This window comes from Castor canadensis, chromosome 17 (assembly GCF_047511655.1).
Source record: "Castor canadensis chromosome 17, mCasCan1.hap1v2, whole genome shotgun sequence".
NCBI classification, from domain to species: Eukaryota; Metazoa; Chordata; class Mammalia; order Rodentia; family Castoridae; genus Castor; species Castor canadensis.
In genome coordinates, this window is record NC_133402.1 from 57254873 (window position 1) to 57277133 (window position 22261).

At 37.9% G+C, this 22261-nt stretch overlaps 1 protein-coding gene, 1 non-coding gene and 1 pseudogene across 9 annotated transcripts in view; 2 read left to right on the plus strand and 1 right to left on the minus strand.

Annotated features, from left to right (window-relative positions):
• Positions 1–22261, plus strand: part of Ppp2r3a (protein phosphatase 2 regulatory subunit B''alpha) — a 153543-nt gene that overhangs the window by 72058 nt on the left and 59224 nt on the right. The window lies entirely within an intron of this gene.
• Positions 101–22258, plus strand: LOC141418618 (U1 small nuclear ribonucleoprotein C-like; annotated as a pseudogene).
• On the minus strand, positions 14983–15089 carry LOC141418646 (U6 spliceosomal RNA). Its single transcript, XR_012443313.1, has one exon. It is a non-coding gene; the product is annotated as a U6 spliceosomal RNA (small nuclear RNA).

Below are 22261 nucleotides of genomic sequence, written 5' to 3' on the forward strand. Positions count from 1 at the left end.
TTGGTTACTCATAAATTTTTGTATGTATAAGTTTGTCTGTCTATATAAGTTATTTTCTGTTACCCATTTGAATTTTTTACTTTAATCCTCATACGCCAGGATGGAGGAAATTTTTAACCTCCTGAGATGCCCTCATCCTGGAGCTACGCTCCAATTGTAAGGTTTTCCATGGTACCAAGGCATTATGGTAGGGGTCACCTCTGAGACATTAGTCATCCCTGGCCAGAAGATCCTTTCAGATCCAAAGGTTCTTTGCTGCTTCTGTGCCATACTCAGGAGGCTGGGATCAGGAGGATCAGGATTTGAAGCCAATCTGGGCAAATAGTTCAAGATACCCTATCTCAAAAATATCCAACACAAACAAGGGGTAGCAGAATGGCTCAAGTTGCAGAGCGCCTGCATAGGAAGTGTGAGGCCCTAAGGTCAAACTTAAGTACTGCCAAAAAAAAAAAAGAGAGAGAGAGCAAGAGAAGAAATCTCCAACAGAAAGAGCCTACTTTTGGAGTATTTCTGTCTAGGTCTCAGGTACATATCAGTACTAGATCTGTTTGTACTGTAGTATTTGTTGTGGCCTTGAGATAGTGCTGTGAGTGTTCTTCATGTCTAAACATTTTCCTAAGCAGATCACAAATTCTTTTAAGTCAAGATTTGCCTTTCATTTCTGTTGAATCATCATCGCTTTAGATGCTCCAATAAATACTTAACTGATGGAACCCAAAGAACGGCATAGAAATACATTGATATAGTAGAGTTTTGGTTGGTTTTTTTTTTTTTCAAATTTTATTCATGGCTGCTGTCTTTCTTTTAATTGTAATATATTCAAATAACACATTCACATCACAAGTAGACTAGTCTATTAATTTTCACAGTGTGGGCATATCTGTGTAACTAGCACACAAACAAACACTACCAGTATCTCTCCCAAACCCCATAAGCTTCAAAGTGGTTATTGCCACCTAGGGAACCACTAGCCTAATTTCTAACATTATATGGCATAGATTTTTACATCCTGAAACAGCTTTCCATTATTTAAAACAAAGTTTGGCTCTGATTTTATTTTATGTGCAGGGCCTTTGAGCTTATCTTAATTTTCATGACGGCCTTGATTATCCTTAGATTCATCTGTCACATGGTTTTGTTCCCCTCAAAAATATATTCATGAGAATTCTGAATAAGTTTTTGCATTTAATCAGCATCATTATACACAATTCTATCCAACATTATATATTTCTGTTTATGTTTTATGAAATCTCAGATAGTACTTTAATTACATTGCTAATAAACAAATTAGGGCCAGTTCTCTATCTGCTACCCATCCTCACCTCTGGATCTATTCTTGAGTCTGCTTGGACCCCTGCATACTGCCTCATTTGGGCTGTCTTTCTAACTAGCTTTGATTGGGCTATGAGAAATACTGCCAGCAGGTAGGAAGGCAGAAGAGATAGAAGTTGCCATTTCTGCCCCTCTGCTTCAGCACAGTAAGTAAGTGAATACAACTTCTGCTATCCAGTCCCTTCTCTATGATTCCAGTTCCTATGGGCTCCCATAATTATGTTCCTAACCTTCTTCCTTTGACCCTATGGATTATAATAGTATCCTCTTCTTGCCAAGTTTTGGATGCTTCATCATTCCTACTTGTTTGCTCGCTTAACCCTGCCTACAACTCCATGTGTAGTTCTTCATGAAAGTTTCATGGTGAATTCTTTTTCCTGTGGGGATCCTACCCTGACTGATGTAATTCTCAGTTTTATCAGAGCTTTAATAGAAGCTTTGGCAGAAATACAAATTAAGTCTATATTAAGAGAATTATAGGCAGACAACAACAGAACTATAATAATAAGTTAATAGATATTTACACTTTCCTTAATCTAAAGAAGAATCTTACTTTTACTTATGAATTGAATTTGTGGAGACTTCTGATAAAAGGTGACAAATTGAATAGACCTGTTTTCTTCCCTTTCTTTTGCAAACCCCTCTGAAGTTAAATTAGAGAAATTAAAAAGGAATAAACCTACAAAAGTAAATGCAGTAATAGAGAAGAATGATAAAGAAAATCAGTGTGCAAAAGATTTCAACATATTTCTTGAAGACAGGAAGTTGGGAATAGCATTTCATGCCTGTAATCTCAGCACAGAGGAGGCTGGGGCAGAGGATCGTTAGTTTGAAGCCAGCCTGGGCTACATAGGAAACCGCTGTCTAAAAAAAAAATCAAAAGAAGTATGGGAAATCAGATTCACCAAAGGTTGTTAATACAGAACAATCACTGGTTGGTTCCTTTCCTGGTTCCTAAATATAAAGTGAAGTGGACATTTACTCATAAGTGTAAACAAACTAACAAAACCAGTAATGAATCACAGTAAAGTTTCTAATGTGACAACCACAGATTGAAGCTCTCTTTCTCCTAAAACAGTAGGAGTCCCACTGCTTTACCCTAAGACAATGATTGCCAGTCAGCACACTCAACCTAAATACTAAGAACTCCCAGCAGACCTTGCACTCAGGAAAGACAACAGTTGAAAAATAGGATGGTAGAGTAGCTAAAGTGGTAAAGCACCTGCCTACCAAGTATGAGTAAGGCCCAGATGCAGTACCGCCAAAAAAAGAAAAAGAAAAAGCTATTGATTTGGGGCTGGCAGAGTGACTCAAGTGGTAGAGTTCGTGCTTTGCAAGTGTGAAGTCTTGAGTTCAAACCCCAATCCTATCAAAAAAGAGAAACAGGCCTACGTATGTTTCAGCAGAAGACAATTCTATCAACTACCTTGTCCTTCTTAAATATGAATGGAAAATCAGACTCAATCATAAAAGAAAAAAATCAAGATTAATATACACACATATGCACACAGAGAAACTGATCCAGAAAAAAACAAAACTAATTCAGGAAACATGAGAGAGAAGAATTTTTTAAAACAAGTTTCATGTACTGATAGAAATAAATGATTGAAGGGGGAGAAGAGACAAACTTTCTGTGCAGAAAATTCCTGAGTAATTGAGTAGACACTCACCCCTCAAGGAGGGAGCATAACAGTCCACTCCTAAAGGAACAAGGGAGAGCAACTTCACAGCAGAGGACCTAACAAAATACTCCTGCAGCTTGGTGATCACGGCCAGCATCAGCAGCCATAAGTCATGTCACAGTACATATCAGTGTATGTGATAAAAATGGCACTTCTGTAGCCTTTCTCCCTAAAACCCATAGACCAGACTAATGAGAAAAACAGTAGGGGAACATCCTACATAATACCTGACCAGTACTCCTCACAGCTGCCCCAGTCATGAGAAGCAAGGAACATCTGAAGAACAACTACATTTAATATAAAATTCTAGAACAGAAAAATATATTTGGTAATATGAATAAAATATGGACTTTAGTAATAATGTATCAATATTGGTTTATTAATTGAAACAAATGTGCCATACTAACATAAGAGGTTAATAATAGGGGAAATTGGGTGTGAGTATATGGGAACTCTATTTTTCTCAAATTTTCTGTAAATCTAAAACTATTCTAGAACGTAATCTTTTTGAAAAATAACTGCTTTATTAAGAAAAGACTATATAAGCCATTCATGGTCTCGTGCATCTGTTGTCCCAGCTATTAGGGAGGCTAAGGCAGGAGGATCACTTGAGCCCAGGAATTGGAGACTAGACAGGGCCCAGAAATTCAAGACCAGTGAGACCACATTCTCAAAATAAAAACAAAACAGACTGGGTATGGTGGCTCATACCTATAATACTAGCTACTAGGAAGGCAGAGATCAGGAGGATTGCAGTTTGAGGCCAACCTGGGCAAAAAGTTCATGAGACCCTTTCTCAACATATAAAACTAGGGTGTGGTGGCACAAGTGTCATCCCTGCTATGTGGGAAGTGTAAATAGGAGAATCACATGCCAGTCCAGGCTAAAAGTGACACCCAGTTCACAAAATACCTAAAGCAAAAAGGTTGCCTGCCTAGCAAGCGCAAGACTCTTGAGTTCAAACCTCAGAACTTCAAAAAAGGATTATGGAAAACAATAACCATAAAATAAGAGTAACCCTATTTAAAACCGTATTTAAAACTCAACTCAAAATGGATTACACATTTAGATGTATGATCAGAATCTGTAAAACTCCAAAACACTGATGTGGGCAATGATTTTTAAATGTAGGTCTGAAAGGATAACAAAACAAAAGTAAACAAATGGGATCCCACCAAACTAAAAAAGCTCTGCCCAGCCAAGGAGACAGCCACCAGGGTGAAGGGCCACCTCCAGAGTGGGAGAAATATTATCCTAAGAAAAGAAACAACTTCATTTAGAAAACAGGCAAAGGGCTTGGCACCCATGGCTCATGCCTGAAATCCTAGCTACTTGGGAAGCTGAGATCAGGAGGATCATGGTTTGAGGCCAGCCTGGTAAAACAGTTTGCAAAACCCCTCTCCAAGATAACTAGAGCAAAACAGACTGATGGCATTGCTCAAGCAGTAGAGCACCTGCTTTGCAAATTGTGAAGCCCTGAGCTCAAACCCCAACCCCACACCAAAAAAAAAAAAAAAAAGGACATAGGATCCAAATAAACATGCTTAAAAGAAAACATACAGATGTCCAATAGATATGTGAAAAATTATCAAAATCACTAATTATCAAGAAGTACAGACTTCATACCTAGTAAAATGACTTAAAGATGAAAGAAAGCTTAGGCATGGTGAGACACACCTTTAATCCTAGCAATCAGGAAGCTGACGCAGGAGGATTGTGAGTTCAGGGCCAGCCTGGGCTAAATTGTAAAACTGCCCTCCCCACCCCCACCCCCCCAAAAAAACTTGTGAAAGATAAGTGTTGGAGAGGGTGTGGAGAAAAGGGAACCCTTTATACTACTGATGAGAATGCAAACTGGTACAGTCATTATGGAAAAACAGTATAGAGGTCCCTCAAAAAATTATTTTAAATTTTTATTTTATTCATATGTGCATACAATGTTTGGGTCATTTCTCCCCCCTTCTCCCACCCCCTCCCTTGCCCCCCCTACTCCCTCGTTACCCAGCAAAAACTATTTTGCCCTTATCTCTAATTTTGTTTAAGAGAGAATATAAGCAATAATAGGAAGGAACAAGGGATAAGGATAGCTATACGGGAAGTTGACTCACATTAATTTCCTGTGCATGTGTGTTACTTTCTAAGTTAATTCTTCTTGATCTAACCTTTTCTCTAGTTCCTGGTCCCCTTCTCCTATTGGCCTCAGTTGCTTTAAAGTATCAGCTTTAGTTTCTCTGCGTTGAGGGCAACAAATGCTATCTAGTTTTTTAGGTGTCTTACCTATCCTCACCCCTCCCTTGTATGCTCTCGCTTTATCATGTGCTCAAAGTCCAATCCCATTGTTGTGTTTGCCCTTGATCTAATGTCCGCATATGAGGGAGAACATACGATTTTTGGTCTTTTGGACCAGGCTGACCTCACTCAGAATGATGTTCTCCAATTCCATCCATTTACGAGCAAATGATAACATTTCGTTCTTCTTCATGGCTGCATAAAATTCCATTGTGTATAAATACCACATGTTCTTAATCCATTCGTCAGTAGTGGGACATCTTGGCTGTTTCCATAACTTGGCTATTGTGAATAGTGCCGCAATAAACGTGGGTGTGCAGGTGCCTCTGGAGTAATCTGTGTCACAGTCTTTTGGGTATATCTCCAAGAGTGGTATTGCTGGATCATATGGTAGATCAATGTTAAGATTTTTAAGTAGCCTCCAAATTTTTTTTCCAGAGTGGTTGTACTAGTCTACATCCCCACCAACAGTGTAAGAGGGTTCCTTTTCCCCCACATCCTCGCCAACACCTGTTGGTGGTGGTGTTGCTGATGATGGCTATTCTAACAGGGGTGAGGTGGAATCTTAGTGTGGCTTTAATTTGCATTTCCTTTATTGCTAGAGATGGTGAGCATTTTTTCATGTGTTTTTTGGCCATTTGAATTTCTTCTTTTGAGAAAGTTCTGTTCAGTTCACTTGCCCATTTATTGGTTCATTAATTTTGGGAGAATTTAGTTTTTTAAGTTCCCTGTATATTCTGGTTATCAGTCCTTTGTCTGATGTGTAGCTGGCAGATATTTTCTCCCATCTGTGGGTGGTCTCTTCAGTTCAGAGACCATTTCTTTTGTTGAGCAGAAGCTTTTTAGTTTTATGAAGTTCCATTTATCTATGCTATCTCTTAGTTGCTGTGCTGCTGGGGTTCCACTGAGAAAGTTCTTGCCTATATCTATTAATTCCAGAGCTTTTCCTACTCTTTCCTGTACCAGCTTTAGAGTTTGGGGTCTGATATTAAGATCCTTGATCCATTTTGAGTTAATATTGGTATAAGGTGATATACATGGATCTAGTTTCAGTTTTTTGCAGACTGCTAACCAGTTTTCCCAGCAGTTTTTATTGAACAGGCTGTCTTTTCTCCATACGATCTTTTTAGTGCCTTTGTCAAAGACAAGTTGGTTATATCTGGCTTCATATCTGGGTCTTCTATTCTGTTCCACTGGTCTTCATGTTGGTTTTTGTGCCAGTACCATGCTGTTTTTATTGTTATTGCTTTGTAATATAGTTTGAATTCACGTATTGAGATACCTCCTGCATTGTTCTTTTGACTGAGTATTGCCTTGGCTATTCGTGGCCTCTTGTGTTTCCATATAAATTTAACGGTAGATTTTTCAATGTCTTTAATGAATGTCATTGGAATTTTGATGGGAATTGCATTAAACATGTAGATTACTTTTGGGAGTAGAGACATTTTTACTATGGTGATTCTACCAATCCATGAGCATGGGAGATCTCTCCAATTTCTATAGTTTTCCTCAATCTCTTTCTTCAGAAGTTTATAGTTTTCCTTGTAGAGGTCTTTCACATCCTTTGTTAGGTTTACACCTAGATATTTGATTTTTTTTGAGGCTATTGTAAATGGAATTGTTTTCATATATTCTTTCTCAGTTTGTTCATTATTAGTGTATAGAAATGCTAATGATTTTTCTGTGTTGATTTTATATCCTACTACCTTGCTATAGCTATTGATGGTGTCTAGGAGCTTCTGAGTAGAGTTTTTTGGGTCTTTAAGGTATAGGATCATGTCGTCTGCAAATAGGGATATTTTGACAGTTTCTTTACCTATTTGTATTCCTTTTTATTCCTTCTTCTTGCCTAATTGCTCTGGCTAGGAATTCCAGTACTGTGTTGAATAGGAGTGGAGATAGTGGGCATCCTTGTCTAGTTCCTGATTTTAGAGGGTATGGTTTCAGTTTTTCTCCGTTAAGTATAATGCTGGCTGTTGGTTTGTCACATATAGCTTTTATAATGGTGAGGTACTTTCCTTCTATTCTTAGTTTTCTTAGAGCTTTTATCATGAAATGGTGTTTGATCTTATCAAAGGCTTTTTCTGCATCTATTGAGATGATCAAGTGGTTTTTATCTTTTTCTGTTAATGTGGTTTATTATGTTTATTGTTTTTCGTATGTTGACCCATCCCTGCATCCCTGGAATGAAGCCTACTTGGTCGTGGTGAATGATCTTTTTGATGTGTTGTTGAATTCGGTTTGCCATTATTTTGTTGAGGATTTTTGCATCAATGTTCATTAAGGAGATTGGCCTATAGTTCTCCTTTTTGGAGGTGTCTTTGCCTGGTTTTGGGATAAGTGTAATACTGGCTTCATAAAGTGTGTTAGGCAGTTTTCCTTCCCTTTCTATTTCATGGAACAGTTTAAGGAGGGTTGGTATCAGTTCTTCTTTAAAGGTCTGATAGAATTCAGCAGAGAATCCATCAGGTCCTGGACTTTTCTTTATGGGGAGACGATTGCTGCTTCAATTTCATTTTGTGTTATAGATCTATTCAGGTGATTAATTTCCTCTTGGTTCAGTTTTGGATGATCATATGTATTTAGAAATCTGTCCATTTTTTAAGACTTTTGAATTTATTTGAATATAGGTTCTCGAAGTAGTCTCTGATGATTTCCTGGACTTCCATGGTGTGTGTTGTTATCTCCCCTTTTGCATTCCTGATTCTACTAATTTGGGTTTTTTTCTCTCCTTATTTTTGTCAGGTTTGCCAGGGGCCTGTCGACCTTGTTTATTTTTTCAAAGAACCAACTTTTTGTTTCATTAATTCTTTGTATGGTTTTTTTGGTTTGTTTCATTGATTTCAGCTCTTATTTTTATTATTTCTCTCTTTCTATTTGTTTTGGGATTTGCTTGTTCTTGTTTTTCTAGGAGTTTGAGATGTATCATTAGGTCATTGATTTAGGATCTATCAGTCTTTTTAATGTATGCACTCATGGCTATAAACTTTCCTCTCAGGACTGCCTTTGCTGTGTCCCGTAGGTTCCGGTACGTTGTGTTTTCATTTTCATTGAGTTCCAGGAACTTTTTAATTTCCTCTTTTATTTCATCAATGATCCGTTGTTCATTAAGCAATGAGTTATTCAGTTTCCAGCTATTTGCATGCTTTTTGTCTTTACTTTTGTTGTTGAGTTCTAGTTTTATTGCATTGTGATCTGATAGAATGCATGGTATAATTTCTATTTTCTTATATTTTCTGAGGCTTGCTTTGTGCCCTAGGAAATGATCTATTTTGGAGAAGGTTCCATGGGCTGCTGAGAAGAATGTATATTGTGTAGAAGTTGGATGAAATGTTCTGTAGACATCAACTAAGTCCATTTGATCTATGTGTATTTTACATCTAGGATTTCTTTATTGATTTTTTGTTTGCATTACCTTTCTAATGATGATAATGGAGTGTTAAAGTCTCCCACGACCACTGTGTTGGCGTTAATATATGCTTTTAGGTCCTTCAGGGTATGTTTGATGAAATTGGGTGCGTAGACATTGGGTGCATATAGGTTGATAATTGTTATTTCCTTTTGGTCTATTTCCCCTTTTATTAGTATGGAATGTCTTTCTTTATCTTGTTTGATCAATGTAGGTTTGAAGTCTACTTTGTCAGAGACAAGTATTGCTACTCCTGCCTGTTTTCGGGGGCCATTGGCTTGGTAAATCTTCTTCCAGCCTTTCATCCTAAGCCTATGCTTATTACTGTTGGTGAGATGGGTCTTCTGTAAGCAACAAATTGCTGGATCTTCCTTTTTAATCCATTTCGTCAAGCGGTGCCTTTTGATGGGGGAATTAAGTCCATTAACATTAAGTGTTAGTACTGATAGGTATGTGGTGATTCCTGTCATTTAGTTGTCTTACTTGTTTGAAGGTTTGATTGTGTGTACCTAAGTTGAGGTTACTTTCTACTTTCTTGCTTTTTCTTCTCCTGTAGTTTGGTGCTGCCTGCCCTTTCATGGTTATGTTGGGTTTCACTTTCTGTGTGCAGAATCCCTTGAAGAATCTTTTGTAGTGGTGGCTTTGTGGTGACATATTGTTTCAGTTTCTGCTTATCATGGAAGACTTTTATTGCTCCATCTGTTTTGAATGATAGTTTTGCTGGGTAGAGTATCCTAGGGTTGAAATTATTTTCATTCAGTACCTGGATGATCTCTCCCCAAGCTCTTCTTGCTTTTAATATTTCTGTTGAGAAGTCTGCTGTGATTTTGATGGGTTTACCTTTGTATATTATTTGTTTTTCCTCTCTTACAGCCTTCAATATTCTTTCCCTAGTTTCTGAACTTGTTGTTTTAATGATGATATGTCCTGGGGTAGTTCTGTTTTGATCTGGTCTGTTTGGTGTCCTGGAGGCCTCTTGCATCTGTATGGACATACCTTTCTCTAGATTTGGGAAATTTTCTGTTATTATTTTGTTGAATATATTACACATTCCCTTTGCTTGCACCTCATCTCCTTTTTCGATGCCCATGATTCTCAAGTTTGGTCTTTTGATGGAGTCGGTGAGTCCTTGCATTTTCTTTTCACAGGTCTTGAGTTGTTTAATTAATAGTTCTTCGGTTTTTCCTTTAATTACCATTTCATCTTCAAGTTCTGAGATTCTGTCTTCTGTTTTTTCTATTCTGCTGGATTGGCCTTTCATTTTGTTTTGCAGTGTTGTTTTTGTTCTTTTTTCTGAGGTTTTTCCATATCCTGGGTGGTTTCCTCTTTAATGTTGTCTAATTTTGTCCTGAGTTCATTTATCTGTTCATTAATCGTGTTCTCTGTTTCACTTTGGTGTTTATACAGTGCTTCTATGGTTTCCTTTATTTCTTCTTTTGTTTTTTCAAATTCTCTATTTTTGTTGTCTTGGAATTTCTTGAGTGTCCCTTGTACATTTTGGTTGACCCTATCCAGTATCATCTCTATAAAATTCTCATTGAGTACCTGTAGTACGTCTTCTTTTAAATTATTCTTGTGGGCTTCATTGGGTTCTTTGGCAAGTTTATCTTCATTTTGTTGGAGTCTGGATCTGAGTATCTGTTTTTTTCATTCCCCTCTGGTTCCTGTACTAATTTTTTGCTGTGGGGAAACTGGTTTCTCTGTTTTTTCTGTCTTCCCTTCATTGCCCTTGGTGTTGTTATTGTCCTTGTACTGTGTGCAATTAAGTATTTTCTGTCTTATAATAATAGCACTAGTGATATTTAGAATGGAAGGGTGAGAGGGGATGGAAAGCAAAGAAGTTAAAGGAAACGGGAAAAACAAATAATTAGTAGAAAGAAAAAAAACAAAACAAAGAAACAAACAAAAAAAGTTTCGAAGATATAAACAGGGAGAGATAGTGTACTAATCAACCGTAAGCTGAAAAGGCATTAGAGAGACAGAGAGAGGATAGAAAATAAAGTATAAAAAGAATAAAGATAAGAATAAAAATAAAAAATAAGTAAATGAAAGAAAAAAATATATAAATAAAGTAAAATAAAACAAAATGAAAAATTAAAAAAAAAACCTCCAAGTTCAAATGTAATGAAGTTTCAGTGTTAATAATTTTGGTGTCCATCTTAGCCTCCAATCCTGGAGATGGTGGCTCAGATGATGTTCTGTAGTTGTCTCATCAAAGGGGATGCATAAAGTAGAACAAAACTGCACACATACAAAAAAAAAAACCCCACAAAGTGTCCCAAGTTCAAATGCAATACAGTTTCAGTAAGTTTTTCAGTATGTAGGTGTAGTTTGGTTGTTGTCTCATCAAAGGTAAGGAGGAAAAAAAAAGAGTCTGGAGACAGTTCTGTGAATGGCTATCTGAGGCTGTGGCTCACCTGCTCGCTGCTGTCAGTCTGCTGTTGCTGGAGGCTTTATTTATGCAGATCTCAGGGGTGAGCTTAACACTCACCTGGCCCCGCAGGCTTTGTTTACTCAGAGTTCTCCTGTGCGTGAGCCGCTGCTACAAGCTTTCCCCTTTGCAAGCACACTGGGGGAGGTGACACTGCACCTGCCTTCCCTGGCCTGCGTGTTTATTTACAGCTCATGTGGGAGGTGGGTCTTCCCTCCTCTCCTGTGGAGTTTTCCTCCCACCGCTGCTTTTGCAAGCTTTCCTGCTCCTGCTTGCTGGGTGCGCCCCCACTCCCACTGGAGCCGCCAGGCCCGGCTTGTTTATTTACAGTTCTGGGAAGGATTCCCCTCCCCTGCTCTTCAGCATTCAGTGCGCCCCACCCTCTTTGCTACGTGTCTTTATTGTTCTTATTGCTTATTACTCAGTTTCTCTTTTTTCCCCGGGTGGAGGTCGGTCTGTCCAGGGGGCTATGCTGTTCTGGCCCGGGGTTGTCTGTGGGAGTACTGCATACTGCTTAGCTCACCTTGTCCGCGTCTTCCCAAGCCATCTGGCCGCGGGCGACTGGCGGCCCGGCGGCCCTCCTGGTTTCTTCGTTTAACGTGAAATGGAGATTCTCTGAGCTGGCTGGAGGTGTGGAGGGGTCAAAGTTTTGCCTGTTCTCGGTGGTTTTGCCTACAAGGTGTGTCTCCAGCATCTCTCCAAGATTTCACTATAGGAGGCAAGCTTTCTGCTTCCTCCCTTTAGCCGCCATCTTGGAATTCCTCCTGAATGCGTTTTTTTAAAAGAAGAATAGACTCTTATGAAAATAGAAGGCTAACCCAAGAAATAGCTGTTGGAATTTTTTTTTTTTTTTTGCCATACTGGGGTTTGAACTTGGGGCCTCACACTTGCTAGGCAGGTGCTCTTACTGCTTAAGCCACTTCACCAGCCCAATAGCTGCTAGAACTTTTAAATGTTAGTACCAAAATTTAAAAATTGAACATAAGGCTGGAAACCAAAAGAAATCTCAAATGTTAGAAATGAATTCGGGGTACTGGGGTGTCATGAAAGCGACAACACAACTCAGAAGTCAATAGAGAAGGCAAAATTTACTTCTGCAGAAGTTGTGCACACTAGACAGAGTCTGGGAAAGCACATTGGGTGGAAAGTCCACTCAGGTTTTATCTCTTAACACCGTGCTGCCACTCCCCAGGATTGGCCAACTGGTTCACAGTCTACACAGTTGGCTAATTGGAAAGGGCCCAGGTTGAGAGGGGCTTTGGGAACAAAGAAGTTTAAAAGTTCACAGAAGCAATAACTGTTTTTGCTTATCTGCTCCAGAACCAGGTCATGTAGTGAAATTGTTTTGCCCTGGTCTGGCTGAGGATAACAACAGTTTTTTTTTTTTTTTCATTTATTCATATGTGCGTACAATGTTTGGGTCATTTCTCCCCCTTATTCCCTACTCCCTCCCCTTCCCCCCAACACTTTGTTCTTAATAGGAACTTTTATCAGGTTAAGCAGAGTCCATGATGTGAGTGTGTGGGAAGCAAGTTAGTAATGCATTTATTTTTTGACAGAAAAGACCCAACCTAAGCTGATTCTTACATAGAGAAAGAGAGAAGCAATTCAGGATTTTCAACATTCACAGGAGTCGGAGGAGAAAATGGAGAAATGTAAATCAAAGGAAATAATACAAAATTATTCTCCAGAGCTTAAGGATACAAGTGCTTGTTTGAAAAGAGTCATTGAATGCTGAGCACAATGAGTATAAACTAAACAAGTCCTCCTGAAGTTTGAGAAAAATGTGGATGAAGAGAAGATACTAAAAGTGTCCAGAGTGGAAAACTAGGTCACCTTAGCAGCAAAAAGAATTAGTTTCTCATTGGCAACCCTAAGGGAATGGAGTTGAACTTAGATTTCTTTTTTTTTTTTGTTTTCCGATACTGGGGTTTGAACTCGGGGCTTACACCTTGAGCCACTCCACCAGCCCTTTTTTGTGATGGGTTTTTTCGAGATAGGGTCCCGCAAACTATTTGCCCATGCTGGTTTTGAGCCGCAGTCCTCCTAATCTCTGCCTCCTGAGTAGCTAGGATTACAGGTGTGAGCCACTGGTGCCTGACTACACTTAGATTTCTATATCTTACCAATCTATCAATTATGAAGTTAGAATGAGATTACAATAGAGACATTTCTGGACACTCATTTTAAAGTTTATCTTCTTTATAAATTATCTCCTTATTTCTTAGGGAGTTACTCAAATATACACTGCAGTAAGATAATCCAAGAAAGAGGAATATGTATGATCCAGGATGTAGAGATTTCAATCTAGAGAAGCACTGAAGCATAGTCTCATCGTAACAACCAAACATATTGCACAGACTGCTCGTTATCTCCTTCATCCCCCTGCCCAGAGAAATCCCACCAGCTTTTCTATCCTGGACTGCTGGCCGGGGAGTAAAGTGGAATGATGTAAATGAGCTAAATGCTCATCTTTCCTAGCAAAGAATCAATAGGTATTTTTGGAAGTTCAGAAAGCAATAAAAAGTAAGTGTAATACTGTACATAATTATATTTTAACTATAACTAATGCTTAATTACAGAGGTAATCAGCAAGAGTCCTAAGAGTACAAATGACTACAAAGAAGTAGGGCTAAAGGTGGCTGGGTAGGGTTAGCTAATAGAATGTTTCTGTACATAATGCTTATGCAGTCCTACCTCCTTTTCTCCTTTTTTCGGTTACCCAAAGTTGGTCACAGTTCACAAATATTAAATGGAAAATTCTAGAAGTGAATAACTCATAAGTTTTAAATTGCATGCTGCTCTTGAGTGTCATGATGGACTTTCATTCTTTCCCACTTAGGACATGAATCACCCTTTATCCGGTGTATCCACTCCGAATACACTGCCTGCCCATTAGTCACTTAGCACTATTGGTACCAGATTTCCTATCGTAGTATCACAGTTTTATATTCAAATAACCCTTATGAAGTAGCTTAATACTTCAGTACTTCATCATTCACCCCACTTCATCTCATCACATAGGCACTGTATCATCTCACATGATCACAAGAAGAAGGATGAGTGCAGTACAATAAGAAACCCTGGGAGAGACCACATTCACAAAACTTATTACAATATATTGTAATAATTGTTGTGTTTTCTTAATACTGTTAATCTATTATAATTTATAAATTAAACTTTATCATAGATATGTATGTATAGGAAAAATAATATGTATAGGATTCAATACAGTCCATGATTTCAGGCATCCATTGGGGATCTTGGAATGTATGTCTCCAAGGACATAGGGAAGGACATTTGTATATACCTTGATTTTATATCATGAGTATACATGAACTTTTTTTAGTTTTTATTATGGAGGGGTGATAGAGTGGCTCAAGTGGTAGAGAGCCTGCCTGGCAAGTGTGAGGCCCTGAATTCAAACCCCAGTGCCACCAAAAAAAGTTTTTATTTTGGAGAAGTTTTGTTTCAGACAGGATCTGACTGTGTAGCCCAGGCTAGCCTAAAACTCACCATCCTTCTGCCTTGGCCTCCTGAGGGCTGGGATTATAGGCTTGCCCCACATGCCCAGCCTTATTATAGGGAATTTTGGACATACACATAAAGGCAGAGAGAGTGGTATAGTGTACCCTCATGTACCCATCACTCAGCCCCAATAATGATCAGAAGTTACAGAGACAGAGAATAGGAAACCAATTGCACTTTTACTAAATCAAAATCTTGGTGTTGGACAATATCAACAAAATAGACAACTAATTTGATCAAGAAGAAAAGGGAAATGCACTAATATACAAAATGAGAAATGACAATAAGGAAATAGTGTTGAAACAAGATTTTTTTTTATGGAATGCTTCACAAATTTGCGTGTTATCCTTGCACAGGGGCCATGCTAATCTTCTCTGTATCGTTCCAATTTTATTATATGTGCTGCCGAAGTGAGCACCAGAAGATTTAAAATCATAAAAGACCATCTTGCATCTGTACTTGTCATTTCTGGGTGGTACAGAACAGAGTGGCAATGCCTACAGAGCAACAAGCTCACATTTTGTTGTGACTACTACAATGCACACCTGACCCATTACTGTCCATCCATCTGACAGACAGAAAGACTGCAGTGGTAGGAAACACAAAGAGAATGTGAAACAGTACTGTCAGAAGTGAGTAGAAAGTGGGGGGTGGTGACTCACACCTGTAATACTGGCTACTTGGTGGGTAGGGGGAGAGTTCACAGTTCAAGGCCAGCTGGGGCAAAAAAAAGTTAGTGAAACCCCATCTTAAAAGAAGCTGATGTAGTGGAGTAGAGACATAGGTAGAAGGATAACGGTCCAAGGCCAGCCCCAGGGAAAAAGCGCAAGACTCTATATGAAAAATACCTAAAGCAAAAAAGGGGTGGGGACCTGGCTTAAGCATGATGTGCACATGCACATCTGATCCATTACTGTCCGTCCATCTGACAGAGAGAAAGACTGCAGTGGTAGTAAACACATGCTTAGCAGGTAAGAGACCCTGAGTTCAAACCCCAGTACCACCAAAAATTAAGAAAATGGGTAGAAGAGCAGGCTTGATAACCTGATTGACAAATTAATGCCTGCATTTCAACAAGGAAAGATATTTTCAACTCCATTCTCTGCTCTTCCCACAGAAGCAATGATCCCACCTCATCCTCAGTCTCCTGGGTCCTAATTGCCTGGGATGATGCCAGTACCTCATATAGGAGGCCTATCCATGCTGCCAGTGTGGGGCTGCCTCCTCCTACCTAGGCTGATGCTGGTGGGACCTGCCCATGGATGAGGCCACCCATGGGACCCCACATGCCAAAGATGCCTGGGCCTCCAAAGATGAGACAGCCTGCTTATCTCATAATGGGGCCCACTTGGCCAGGAATGACTCAACCAGGCAGATAAGGATAGAGGGAGACCTCTTTCTATCAGTTTTATATTACTTGTTCCACTTCACCAGGAGATCTTGGTGCTGTGACGCTGGGTATTTTCTAACAGCAAGACAAGGAAAACTTGCTCACCCTTCCTATCAAAGAAAATAGTTTTAGAGGAAGAAGTTGGACAAGAAGTTACAGTTTTCATTTGTATTGTGACGTGAAAATAAAATTATCAGCTCTTTCAGTTAAAAGGACTATCTTACAAACCTAAGGAAATATATTTGAAAATCTAGATGAACTGATTAGTATTCTTGGAAAATACATGTAACCCAAATTGACCACATTTGATTTAGAAAACACACCAGACTGATTTTCTTGGAAGAAGTAGATATTTACAAAGAAATTACCTCACAACTAGGTCTAATGGCAAATGCCTGTAATCCCAGCATGTAGGAGGCCAAAGTAGAGGGTCAGGAGTTTAAGGCCAGTCTGGGGTACATGGCAAGGCCCCATCTCAAAAAAAAAAAAAAGAAAGAAAGAAAGAAACAGAGAGAAGGAGGGAGGAGGGAGGAAAGAATAGAGACTAAATTATTTCACAAAAAAAGCACTAGGCCCAGATAGTTTCACAGGGGAGTTCTACCAAGCCATCAAAGACCAGATAGTATTTAAAAGGAAGAAAAACTCCGTGGCCACTCCTTTGAAGCAAGTATGACACTGGTACCTAAATAGGGTAAACAAAGTACAAAGAAAGACAACTGCACATGCATACACTTTCATGTTGAGTAATAAAATATTACTAAACAGAATACACTGTGACCTAGCGAGGTTTATGTCAGGAAGATGAAAATGGTTCAATATTAGGATGAGGGGAAAAAAATCATAATTGTCTCTGTAGATGCTGAAAAGACTTTTGACAAAATTTAGCAACATTTCACAAAAACACTCAAGAAAGTAAGTATTTGAGGAACTTTCTTAATATGAAATATACGCAAATCTTAGTGCTAAGGCAAGTATCTTATTTAATGGGAAAACTAGAATCATTTCAACAACTATGAGGAACAAAACAAGGGTATCTACTATCTCCAGTACTATTCAATATTATACTAGACTAACCGAATAAAACAGTGAGAGGCATAAGAATGCTGAAGAAGTAAAAATACCTATTTGCAAATGACATGACAGTAGACTGAAAAAAAATCTGAGAATCAATGGTAAAACTAACTCAAAGAAATGAAAATAATATGGAAAACTAATAGATCTGCTTCTAACCAAGATGGAGTTATAGCATTTGAATTTACCTCCTCACTTGAAATAATATTAACCAGACAAAAATTTAAAGCAGTGGTTTTCACAAGACTGGACATGGACAACAAAAGAGATTTCTGAGAGTCAAAAAGGAAGGCGAGTCCGAAGATTGAGAGCTTTTGTGGTCTTGTTAGAGGCGCTAAGCCACAGTGCAAGAATGGTAAACCAGACAGAACCTAGTGGATTCCCTGAGTTTAAGAGACAGCTGAGAGTCTGGGGGGGCAAAGGCGATAACACTCTAAAGTTATAGAATTTAGTTAAGAGGAAAATGGGAGATAATTTTTAAAAGGCCCAAATCAAACTCGTACGAATGAAAACTGAGGTGTCAGAGGTAAAAAAAATGCACCAATTAGATTAATAGCAGATTGAACATTGCAAGTGAAATGATTAGAAAACTTGAAGATACAAAAGTAGAAATAATCTGAAATGAGATATAGACATAAAAAATAAGAACTAAAGAAAAAAGAGCTTCGGTGAGCTTTGGTACAATTTCAGACAGCCTAACATGCATGTAGATACAAGGAGGGGGTGTGTATGATAAAGTGTTTGGTCTTTGTCCTGGGTTCCTAGGAGCGTCTAAAACCTTGGAACTTCCCAAGCAGTAGAAGTGTCTCCTTTTCATAGCAGGCTCCGAGATAGTCTTAGGATAGGGGTGTGTCTTGCCATGCCAGAAAGGCCAACCTTGTGATCAGAGGTTGGGGCTTGTAGTCAGGTGCTATGAGCATGACCTCATCACATGGCCATTGATTCAGTTATGCCTACATAAGGAAACCTCAATAAGAAATCAACATGGAGCGGGTGCTGGTGGCTCATGCCTGTAATTCTAGCTATTCAGGATGCAGAGATCAGGAGGATCCTGGTTTGAAGCCAGCCCAGGCAAATAGTTTGTGAGACCCTATCTTGAAAAAACCCTTCATGAAAAAGGGTTGAGCTGGTGGAGTGGCTCAAGGCGAAGGCCCTGAATTCACACCCCAGCACACCAAAAGAAAAGAAATCAACACGGAAGCTTGATTAAGCTTCCCTGGTGTGATATAAAATGATGTGCTGGGAGAGCGATAGGTTCTGAGAAAACAGCCCAAGTGTCCATCCATGGATAATTGTATATAGAAAATATTCAGCCTTAAAAAAGAAAGAAATACTGTCATGCGTCACAGTATAGATAAACCCAAAGTACATGAAGTGAAATAAACTAGTCACAAAAAGGCAAATACTATATTATTCCACTTACATGAAGAAGATAAACAGTCTATAACTAGTAGAAACAAAATAGAATGGTAGTTTCTAGGGACTGAGGGTGGAGAATTGTTTGGTGGGTGTAGAGTTTCAGTCAAGCAGGACAAGACAGGAGTTCTGGGGAATCTGTTGCTCTACATTGAACTTAGGGTTGAGAATACTATACAGTGTACTTAGAAGTTCGGAGTGGGAATTGCATGTTATGTGCTTTTATTGCCACAGTAAAAGAAAAGGCTAGATGCTTATTGAGTACCAAGGTCATTGTTAAAATAATAACATTGCTAAGGAAAGATAAAGGGTTCAGTTCATCACGAAGACATAATAATTCTAAATGTTTATGCTCCTAATAGCACCTTTAAAATGCATGTAGCAAAATCTGATAGAACTGCAAGGATAGATTCACAATGATAGTTATGGATGTCCATAAATAATGGATAGAACACGTAGAGAGAAAATCAAGCATGTAAAACACTTGAACAACAACTCTGTCAACCAACCTGACCTAATTGTATTTATAGTACTCCTAGCCCAACATCAGCAGAATGCACTTCCCTTTTACATGCCTTTTACAGACCTTATTCTTAACTGTAAAAACAAGTCTGAATAAATTTTAAAATATTTGTCATGTATCTCTGACCATATGGAATTAAATTAGAAATCATAACAAATCTATGAAAATTCCCTAGTATTTGATAGTTAACTCATCTAATACGTGGGTCAGGGAAGAAATCAAAAGTGAAATTAGGAAATATTTGGAATTGAATGAAAATGAAAACACAACATATCAGCATTTGTAGAATGCTGCTGAAGCTGTATTTAATAAGTGGGTTTAGCAAGACCATAGAACAGGTGATCAAATACAAAAATCCATCTTCCTCTATACTAGCAACAAGTACTTGGGAGATTTAAGTTTAAAAAACAATGTCATGTATAATGCCACTCCAAAATATGAAATACTTAGAGATGAATCTGAGAAAGGATGTATAAGCCATGTGCACTGAAAATTGCAAAGCGCTGCTGAGACAAATTAAAGATTTATAAATGGAGAGGTGTCTTGTGTATAGGTGGGAATACTTGATATTATTAATTCTACATTAGCTATGACTCCAAGAGCCATAGTTGTATTTCATATACTTTATTTAAATGAACCAAGACATTTGAGAATGAAACCCAAAACAATATAAACAGTAACAAATGAAATGAACTGTATTGCAAATGAACAGCCACATTGAAGAGAATGGAGAAGTAAAGGAAAGAACTAAGCTAAGTAACTTTGGAAACTAGATACCATAAGGCTATATAGACAAAATGCTATAGTCTAGTTAGTAAATTTGTTTCTCCCTGATGTCAGCAGTTCTGTTCTTATGGTAGGATTGAACAAATAATTTAATACATTATATAGGTAAGATCCAAATTTTCTCTTTCAAAATAAGCTTCAAAGGAAAGAAGGAAGGTTAGAATGAATCTTGTGTTAGACTGGAATTATAGTAGTTTACATGATATCGTTTTTAATATATACACAGATATAAAGAGATACAGATGTATATTGCTTTAGGACACATACATTTCCCAGTTCTGCCTGTCAAGAGGGCCTAGGAGCGATAAAACTACTACTAGTGAGCACATGTAGCACCTAGATTTGGTTTCTAAATACCATGCTCCACAAAAGTGATCCAGGACTTCTTGGAGAAAAGGTTAATACAAGGCATGGGACAAGAAAAATACAACATGAACTTCTACTGTGTTGTGATAGCAGAATGTGGAAGTGCCCACAAAGGGACAAGATATAGCAAGAGAACACAGACGCCAACCTGAAGGAGCTCCCTGTAGACAAACTAGATTGATTTAAGCCAAAAATAAATGATAGTATAGAAATTATAACCCATAGAATAAAATACTCATGAGTTTATACTAATATAAGTTGACTAAATGAATACAGATTAGGCAAGGGATGTCTCTTCTATATAGAATTTCAATTAATAAATGTAAAAGGAATGAAGGAAATAAACATTATTGCTAGGTGAATACTTCAATATAAATGTTACAGGCAAGATCCACAAATGAATGCTAATAAAAACCAGCAGGCAAAAGTTCGGGGAGAAATAGGATACTGGCATAGTTTCTAGTATCGTATGCCTGATATTTATCGATTATTAAGGGAAAATAGTACTTTACAGTGGAGAATGTAGCAGACAGACACCACTTGAACCAAATGTGATGAAGGTGAGCATCACCAAACAGAAGACAGTTTGACATACACACCCTGTATGTTGCACTGTTGTGCACTGAAAAGGACACAGCCTCACTCTGTGGTATTCCTGCTGAAAGTATGTAACCTTAATCTACTAATGCAACGTTAGACAAATCCAAGTTGAGAGACATTCTGCAGAATAACCAGAACTAATTAAGAGCATCAAAATCATGAACAACTAGGAAAGGAACTGTCACAGAGTGGAGGAGATCAAAGAGACATAAAAACTAAATGTAGTATCAGATCCTGGAAAAAAAAAGAAGTGGGAAATGGTGGGATTTGAATAAAGTCTGTAGTTTAATACTATATCAATACTCATTTCCTGATTTCAATTGTTGTACTATGGTTTGTGAGTTATGGGAAGCTGGATGAAGGGCACAGAAATTTTCTCTGCAATTCTTTTTTTTTTTCCTTTGGCAACTAATCCGTAAGTCTAGAATCATTTCTAAATAAAAAAAATCAAAGAAATAGGGTACTTGTTTTAGACTATATTGGTAGGGATGTATAACTAACCACTCTAAAGAAATAGATATAACTGCTGTCTGTCCATTGATGACTAGCCAGTTAATACATTATAACTGTTGGCATTACAGTTGCCTCTGGTTGCTAAATTAACTGTAATTATCTTTAACAAATTCTGTAGACTCAAAATGCTTTAAAATTCTAATTAGAAAATAAAGATGGGAAAAAGGTTAAGAAAGAAAAAGGATGAATTTGATCAAAGTACATTATGCATGAATATAAATATCACAGTGAGACCCCATTGTACAATCAATTTATGCTAATAAATTTTAAAGAAAACAGTATTTTAAGGTTTTAATGTAATAGTCTTTCTTGAGAACAAGATAACAGATTTTAAAATAAATAAAATCCTAAGTTGAATACAAATTTGTCCACGCAATATTTTTCATTGTTGTTTTGAAACAAGGTCTTGCTGTGTAGTCCAGGCTGACCTCAAATTCACAATCCTCCACTTCCTCCTCTCCCTGAGTGATAGAATTGTTTTGACAAAAACAGATGGACATAAACTTGCCTGAATGGCTTTTTTTTTTTCAAAATATTCTCATGCCGCTAGATTAAGTAAGAGAATTATTTTCATTTGCCTGTGTCTGTCATCCTTTTTATGCAAATATCACTTAACACCCCCCACCAAGATCTATGGATGAATTTCCGACATGTCCTGATATGTTAAAATTACAGTATGTGCCTCTAAGAGATCTGATTCACAAATCTTCAAATAGAGTTAAGATAGAAATTTCCCTTATATTTAAGTATATTGTGCATATATGAAATCACACAAAAATATGCTTGTAACTAAATAAAAATATTAAATTTTAAGTGTATTCATTATTAAATATTCTAAAATATAGTATATTTGCTCAGCTGGCAGCTTATTCTGCAGAGAGTTAGGCTTTTTTGTTTTTTTTGTTTGTTAATTTAGTTCTGACTT